The 9,047-nt window shown below is 46.6% G+C and overlaps 1 long non-coding RNA gene across 1 annotated transcript in view; it reads right to left on the bottom strand.

Annotated features, from left to right (window-relative positions):
• Positions 1-1,545, bottom strand: part of LOC102205215 (uncharacterized) — a 4,323-nt gene extending 2,778 nt beyond the window's left edge. Inside the window, exon 1 of the long non-coding RNA XR_312197.1 lies at positions 1,482-1,545. This is a non-coding gene — a long non-coding RNA (uncharacterized LOC102205215). The remainder of the gene's footprint in view (positions 1-1,481) is intronic.
• Between the last annotated feature and the right edge of the window lie 7,502 nt (positions 1,546-9,047).

The raw sequence follows: 9,047 nt of genomic DNA, 5'->3' as shown, positions 1-9,047 counted from the left end.
GACACACACACTCACAGACACACTCACAGACACACACAGACCCACTCACAGACACACTGCACACACACACTCACAGACCCACTTACAGACACACACACACACACACACACACACACACACTCACAGACACACACTCACACTCACACACAGCCCTCACACAGACACATACTCACACACACAGACACACACTCACACACACACACACACACACACTCACACACCGAGTACTGAACTGTGAACCAAATAATGACTTTATTTTTTCTTTTTCAGTCGGCTTCATTTGATTAATTGCGGGAAAGAGTCCAGAGGTTGTGAGCGCTTCTGTCACGAGACAAAAAAAGCTCGGAGTTTTCACCGTTTCATGTGCGCTTCGAAAGTTTGCTTCGGTTTTATTTGGACTTTTGTGACTGTTGGTGAGAGCACGCCTTTGTATTTCTGATCCACACGTTTAAAAAGACTTTTTTTCCTTTTACATGAATTTTAATTCTGACCACAATGATATGCAAATTCTCTCCCAGGGTGTGTCACAGTTTTTCCTGTTTTTTGTGGCTGCATTATTCAAATGCCCACCTGCTTGATGGGAATTGAAACAAAAATAGGTGCTTCCTGCGGTTTTGTTCGGCTCCGCTTGCTCTTTTGGTTTTGGAAGTTGTGGGTCGCCAAAGCGGACTTCTCTCTTTTCTCTGTGTGAAAGGTCACCGTTTCAAACGTGTTGTAGGCACGGGAGGGTCACAGACTGTATATGAAAGATGGCTGTGCCCACTGTGACATCACCAGTTGGTTACTCTGAAGTATTTTGCTGCTGCTGTGTTGTTTTACAGAGCCACAGGTGAGCACATTTGGAGAGAGGGTGAAGTTTTCATCCATTGGGAGTCCTCACACATTTGCTTTGATAACTTCCTTCTCAAACAAGCACTGTGAATCAGTGATTCAGTGTTAGCATTGTGGGGCTCTGTGGGGACTGCTGTGTCTCTGAGGCCTCCAGTGGTCATCGGAGGAACTGCAGTTTTTGGCATTTTCCTGCCTGGTGGAGGCCGAAGGGTTCTATGGAATAACTGAATAATTTTCATTGCTGGAAAATAAATTTGGCTTCAAATCCACAAACTGAGAGGCAGAAGAGCCACGGTGACACCCAGAGGGAAGGAAAAGATGCAGCTGCACGTCCAGCTTTGGCACATCTGCGTCCGGAAGGTGAAGAAGAGCGCTGTAATCTTTAATAAACGTGAAATGAATGTCTGCGGTGAGAATGGCTCCATCGCAGCAGGAGACAAACGTGTCCTGTTATTTGGTGTTCCAGCCGGACGATTCTTGTCTCCAAAGCTTTTTATCTGCTGAAATTTGTGACACTGACGGTGCTTGATCACTATTTTAAAGACTATTTTGAGCCTTGACTGGTTCAGTTTTTAACTTTTGTTGCTAAGCAATGTTGACCAAAACTCTGCTTATTGGTTAGAGCTGGCACTTTTGCCTGGCAACATTACCTGATTGTGTATTCTGGAGACGCTGGCGAGAGCTTCCAGTTGCAGAAGATGGCGCAGGCTGTGGCATCGATCCTGCTCTGAAGGCCCTCTATTATTTCCAGCAGCTCGTCCTTAAATGCATCTGAACAACACAGCAGAAAAGGGGGCGGGGCCGCGAAATAAGCAGCATACTTCACGGCACAGGGAATGTGAGTTTTGATAACAACCCGACCGGCAGGCAGACAGCTGCAGCCCTTCACCGGAGAGGACTGAACGGGGGCAGGGTTAATTAAGAAACCGGCTGATAAAAATGAAATAAACTGAAATACACCTGAAACAAAAAACATGCTGTAAGAGAGAGTCCACCTTTTGCAGGGCAGCGCATCAATCAAAGGTTATTTATTCATCAGTGCCCACAGTATTCACAGGCACGAGCTGATACTAAGACACAAAATTTGTATTAATTCATGATATTAAAACACAGATAAAAATGTGAGCTAATAAATGTTTCAGTTCTCTGGGTAGTGCAGGTATCCATCTGCCATAAAGCAGCGTCATGGGTTCAACTCTGCGCTGAGGCCATTTAATTAGTGTCTTTCTCCCAGTTTTCCTGAATTTTCTCCCCTATCGTGGTCTAATAAAGGCTAAAAAATCCAAAATATATTTAAACAATGGAAGTAAAATATAATAAAATCACAGAAATTCACAAGGAATAGAGGATCTGATATATGATGAATGTTTAATATTAAGATATAGCCAGAAAAATAAAAAAATAAAATTGCATGGATGGGTTGAATAAAACATAGAAAGTCATCTCTGCAGAGGTCTGAGAGGCTGATCATTTAAATGAGCACAATTCATGAGAAATGCAAAGTAAGGTGTAATAATTTTTAAATTATAAAAAAACTATAAAACTGTTAAAAATGCTAATTAACAAGAAACATACTGTATATCAAAAGGTCGAGTAATTCAAGAAAATGATGAAAATTGAAAATTAAATAAACAAAATAAATGAACATCAAAGACATTAGAATTCAGTTTCTCCTGCAGCTGCTTTTTTATACTTGACCTTTGACCTTATGGATAAGAACGCGTTAATAATTTGTTCTTTTAGCCTGAAAAGCAGCCACGCTCTTTCTTTCTGTTTTAAGTGAACAGACTGAGATTTGGCATTAAAATGGTTTTATCAGCACTGATAAGGAGCCAGGAATCAGAGCCGATCATAAACTTACACTCGGGATGTTTGATTGGTGACGTTGGACATATTATCACAGAGGTCAAAGGTCACTAAATCACCCAAGTCCTCATAAATCGATCGCATAACTCACCTACACATAACCACCGGTGGGAGCAGGCAGGGTGTGCTTCCTAAACCCGCCTGTTGGTGTCGCTGTCCGTCACGTTTTCGCACAAGCGCGAGGGTTCGTCTCCACGTTTATTGCATCTGATCAGGTAGACAAGCCCATTTATCAAAATGCACGAGCGCGATGCAGTGTGGTGATCGTGGATAAACTTTTCCTTCCACTCCCACGCACTCTCGCCCTCCTGATCCCACCGAAACTCCCTTGAAATGAGCCCAGGTTGAACAGGTGGGTGCTGATGCTCCAGCCGCACGTGAGCACGGTGCCGTGAGCGGGTCAGCTCCAGGATCAAACAGGTGTCACAGAAACACCCGAGCGCCGTGGGTGTTGTTCCCGCTCACATCGGTTTTATTTTAGATTTTACATTTTTATTTACATGTCGTGGGTTCATGAAAGCGAACTTTTGCAACATTTTCTCCGAGTTTAGGAGAATTCACAGAGATCAGAGCTGCACGGTGTCACAATCACGAACATGTCACACACGAGACGGGAACGAGTCCGGTGATGGTGTGTGTGAGCGGGCGTGAGGGTAAGAGTGCAGGAAAGTGGATTAAAATGAGAATAAAGTCGGTGCAGAGGACCACAGGTGTGTGAGTGTGTGTGAGAGAGCGTGTGTGTGGATGTATAGGTGGTGCCTGCCTGCTGCCGGGGTGCTGAGGCTGAGCCGCTGCAGGAGGGGGGCACGCTCGGGGGGTGCATGGCCGCCGCGTGGTCGCGCCTCTCCGCCGTGCCAGAGTCCGGCAGCGTCGCGGTCCAACTTTTCTGTACATTTTCACGTCACCTGGACACCGAACATAAATTTGGCATCCTATGCAAATATATGCTGACGTAAAAGATCATGTGGTTTTTGTCGTCGATCCCCCCTATGAGCAACGAGCAGGCTTTTTTTTCTCCTCTCTACTGTTGTCTTTAGGTTAGCTATGCTACAATCTTTACTGTACCCAGCGCTAGCTATATGCGCCCCGCACCGCTCCACTCTGGATCTCTGGGAATAATCAACTTCCAGCCTGTCGCACCGTGCAGCCACAGACTCCACACAGGTAGGACACGAGGGAAACTTCTCCTTTTTTTACTCGCGGGGATAAATTTTGACCAAAGTGACCGCAAAAGTGAAGTTATTAAAGCGGCTTGGTTGCAGGCAGACTAGCCGCCTGGCTCCCTCTCTCTGCCCTGGCTGCTGCTGTTGCTGCTGCGGCTGCTGCTAGCGACCGTCCCCCTCCATCACAGCCTCTCGGAGTGGGAACCACGGCGCTCTCACCCCGCGGATCTCCTCGGCAGCCCGGCTGGGATGGAAATACTTAGACACCTGGCTGTCAGGTAACTTTAGTTGCGGGGTGACTGCTCTCCGGGTGTATTTGAGGATAGTTGTGAGACAAGTGAATGTCACCCAGTTCGCGTTGTTTTTTTTTCTAGTAGCCAACTTTTGCCGTCCCCCCTCCACCCCCGGTGAAAGTGCACATAATAAATTTATTAGCCATTGGGGCTAGCCGTTAGCCAGTTAGCCCCTGCTAATGACGGGCGACCCGGCGGAGCTAAGAGCTTTAGCTTTAGCCGTTCCCCGCACACAGCAGCGGGAAACGTGGCTGCCCGTCTCTGGATGTTGTGCTTTCATGTCGGGAAACGCATTTGTTTTGGCTGCCTCCCTCTCCCCCTCCTCTCTCCCGTCTTCCCCTCCGAGTTACAGCGCTGCTCCGCGGACCCGAGTGGAGGATAAATCCGCTTTTTGTCGGCGCCTCGGTCTCCGCGGAGCCGATGACAGTGCGGTTAAAGAGTCGGTTCAAGTGTTGTTGTTGCCCGCTGTAGGTTAGGTTCAAACGGGGCTAGCTAGCAGACAGCCAGTCTGGCTGGTTGGGTCATCTGAGGTGAAGCCTCCGTCAGCGGGGTGCACAGAAACACGCTGCCTGTTTGCGGAGAGCCGCTTCCCGCTGCTTTACCGACACTTTCCCAGCTTTTCCGCTTTGTACTTGCCTTTCACCGAACTGTCTTTACCGTTAGATCGTCTTTTCGGGCTGTTTTCACCGCCGATGAGCGAACTGTTTGGCGGTCGCAGGTTGAAGCGAACTGCCGTTTACTTTGGTATTAAACAGTTTTCCGCTCGGTGCTTTAAACGTGTTCAAATGTGAGGCTGAAGTAGTTTAAGAGGGGCTTTTGGGCCGGGCCGGTTCCGAGGACGGGTTGCCTGTTTGGTGGACAGACGCTGACTTCGTGCCAGTTAATGGCAGACTGGTTTTCTACTGGTTTCAGGCTGCCAGAATCCACAGCGCTCGGCTTTTCCACGGGAAACGCCGTCAGTGTTTGTTCTTTTTGCACAATTGTGTTTTTAAACTGCATTTATAGGGATCCGCGTTGATATTGAACTGCTTTTACTCCGGTTAAGCAGAAATGTGTGCGTTTTTTTTTGCATAATTTTGCAAATACGCGCTCGGTGTATTTACATCCAGCGCCGTGTGTTTGCTGACAGACTGGGTCACTGCTGCCGCCCGACCGTGCGGGGAAACCGGCTTTATTAGCGCCCGTTTACTCACCGGGACTGCCTGCATGCCCCGTATGTGACACGGCCAGGAGGGTATCCACATGAGGGGCGTGGGGTGGCACCAGCCCCCCTCAAATATCAGTGCCTCGCCCCCACAGGTCCTGCGGTCTAATGTAACTTAGTGCATTTACTCAGATACTTTACTTGAGTGCACATTTAATAAACTTTCAATTTATTTAACGATTTCTCCTTAAAAAAAATCTCAGAATGAGCCTTTGCAGGATTTACCGCACTTGCAATCAAGGCACAGAGTTCCCCTTTTAACCTTAGTTAACATAAAATTGGGATGTTTGATTATTAAAAATTAATTGTAAGCTTGGGAAAATTAAACCACACTTAAAAAATACTGTTTAAAAGTTTTTTTTTTTTTAAAGAAAGATGTTTGTTGGTGGGTTTTATATAAAACCAAACAGCTATATTTTGGATGCTTGTGTTGCACTTTGTGCTCTAGGCTTTGTTTTAAAGCTTCAGAGGGCTGCTGCAGATTTAAAAATATAAATCTACTCATATATGGTGCTATAATATTTTGAATAACACCCCCAGCAGCATATAGGTACAGAAAATCATATCCAGCTGCAACATTAAAGTCTGCACACCATTATGATCTAATATTATGATGCATGTCGTTCAGCACAGTGAGTGGTCTGTATGTAGGTACTGGGAGTATATTTTGCAGTGTAATTTAAGGCTTTTCATACTGGTTTTGCTTCTTTGCACACTAGTTTTCTTCCTTTAAAATAAATGTCTGTATCATGGCTCAGGACTGAACATGAGTGTGAAATATTTTTATTTCCTTTGTGCCCCCCATTCTAAAAAAGTCCCGCGTACGCCCGTGGACGTGGCAGCTGTTCCTTCTTCTTGTAGTCAAACTTCTCCAAGTTCGCCCAGCCTGTGTTCACGATGTTCCCCGACCTAATTTCCTACCCCAAGCCCTGTTACATAAAATCATGAATAATTGGATGCAGCCGGCTCGCATGCCGCTTCAGACCTGACGTGGTTGGAAATTAAAAAGCCATTTTGACCTGTGACCCCCTTCCCCCCGCCCCACGGCCCCCCTTCAGTTGAGAAATATCTCTAAAAAGGCGTAGTTGTGTTTGTTTTGCAGCTTTCCCTGCTGTCCTCATGTGACTCCCTGCAGTCTGAAGGACGTACAGGAGGAAGATTTCTGTCAGGCTTAGGCGAACAGGTGTGTAAACTGAATTTGGGCAGGTTTCACCCTCCACCACATCCCTGACAGTGTGACTGAAGTGTGTCTTGGCTCTTGGAAATCATTGGAGAGGCTCGTATTTGGCAGCGGCTCCTCCTCTTCCTCCTTCCTCTATACTGCCCGGTGACAGCCTTAAAATCCACCTCCTCCCCGCCGCTGCACCGTGCGCTCCCGCTGAAAGTGTGTCAGGATTTTTTCTCCTTTTCTTTTTTTTAATATTATCTCCCTCTCGCCTGTTCTGGTTCATAATCACATTTCCTTTTCCATTGACCGACTTTTTTTGTCTCATATTTTGCCGCTATTGTATCTGCGCCGTGTCAGGCTTTTTAATCCTATGATATGGATGCAGGGATCAGTCAGTCATGCTGCCAGTCTCCGAATCAGAGCACGCTCGCTTGCTCTCTGGCTGCTATTTATTTGTCACAAACGCCAACACACACACGGGCGCACACACAGCACGCAGCTTTGGTGCGCTTTCCCTTCCTCACTACTACTCTCGCGTCTCACACACACACGCGCACACACACTTTCGCTTTTCCTCTTCCTGCCCTGACACGCTGCTTTTTCTCTTTGACACACACATTTTGCCGCTTCCTGGGAAGTGCAGCTGTGATTTGCTGTTGCCACCTGACCTGTCACCCCAGTCCCCCCCCACACACACACACACAGACACACACACACGCAGCCATAGTGTGCTTTATTTCACCGTTTGCACTGCTCACATCATTGGTTTTTTATTGCAGAAAATTGCTGCTCCACTCGTGTGTTTTCATTATTTGTAGCGATAGAAAAGGACCCCTTTCTGTGTGTGTCTGTGTGTGTGTGTTGCCCTCAGTGGCATTCAGTCGTGACAGCTCACACACACACTATGCAGCACTCTTTGTCGCTCTGTCAAACTGCTATTTATTTCACGCACATGCACACACACACATGCAGAAAGCATGCATGACAGCTGCATCTTTGCGCACACACACATTCAGTCACTCCTTTTTTTGCTCTTGTGGCGCACACACATTTGTAGTTTGGGTGCTTTATGAAATAGTAAGAGGGTGTGTGTGTGTTTGGGAAAGAGTACGAGCATGCCAGGTTGTGCGTGAGTGAAGTGGGGGTGATTTTCTGTGAGTCACTGCGTGTGTGTGTGTTACTGTCCACTCCTGCCTCACTGCTGGAGCTCTTCACAGGGAAGCACACACACACACACACACACACACACACACACACACACACACACACACAGCGGGTGCATTGGATGTGCGCTGCTGCTGCTGCTGCTGTTGGATCAAACCCACGTTCCACGTCGACTTGGAGGCTTTTCAGAGGTTGAAGTTTGAGCGCGAGCACCGGGATCCCCATTCGATCAGATTTAACTCCAGACCAGAGATGAAGCTCCTTCTTTTCACTGTTCGCTGCTTTAATAATCTTTTATTCCTCATTTCTTGGTGCTAAAGCGGAAATCTCGCCCAAGGATTTTATGTCTTGGTCATTTTTTTCCCTCGTACAGAAATTAAAAGTGATATTTTTTTGCAGCTTTTTTTTCTGCTGTGCAAACATTCGTGCGCTGCAGTGAATGCTTTCATTACTCGCCATGAAATGTATTTTTAAAAGTTGTGTGTGTGAAAAGTCCCACTGCTGTTTGCTCCAGCTGTGGAAAGGCTTTCAGCCAAATACGGTCATTTTTCAGCTCAGACCTGCTACTTTAGTAAAACATTAATTCCTACCTTTGAACTCGCGGGTGCTCATTTTCACAACTTAAGTTCATTTTTACACCTGCTTTCCCTCCGGAAACACATCTTTATACGTCTCCTGATCTTGTAAATCACCTGCAGACGACGAAGCTTGTGTAGTTATTAGGGCTAAACTGACAAAGCAGCCAGGCTGATTCATTGGTCGATAATTGCTCGGTGCAGCTTGATCATACCTGTATATTCAGCTGACAGGTACAGAGCATGTAAGGAAATGTCATGCTGTGCTTGGGCTTCCAGCTCTGCCCCATAAAGCTGGAAATTCGCTGACTAAAGTCGGGTTATTTAGTGTCTGGAGACGGTGGCCATTTTTTCTGGGCTGTCTGTGCTAAGACTTCCTGTTCTGTGAAACAGTCACATGTAGAGATGTTTGCAAAGCTAAAAAGAAGCGAAGCTTTCCTTTCTGTTAGCGTGTTCTGTCTTCTGCTCTCAACATGGGCCGTTTACCTGCTTCCATTCAATCCTGCTCGGTGATGACTGGTCATCTAAATACTTGGCACCAATCAGACAGAGACAATGGCTGAAGGTTTCACTGCAGTTTGGCGTTTGAGCTCTCCGAATGAACCAATGCACAGGTGAATTGAGGCCCTGAAGGCTTTCGGTACCAAAGAATTTTTGTCCCTTTTGTCCTGCAGGTCCGTATTCAGTATTCAAAGGTTTAAACCAGGCTCCCCACTTTTGGCCTCAGAGCAGAATATTTTGGGAAATAGTGGTTACTAATTTATCTGAAAGACAACGTGACCA

The sequence above is a fragment of the Pundamilia nyererei genome, unplaced genomic scaffold (assembly GCF_000239375.1).
Source record: "Pundamilia nyererei isolate P.nyererei 1_Seehausen unplaced genomic scaffold, PunNye1.0 scaffold00268, whole genome shotgun sequence".
NCBI lineage: Eukaryota > Metazoa > Chordata > Actinopteri > Cichliformes > Cichlidae > Pundamilia > Pundamilia nyererei.
The sequence above is the reverse complement of the archived record's forward strand: the minus strand, read 5'-3'. Positions and strand labels throughout refer to the sequence as shown.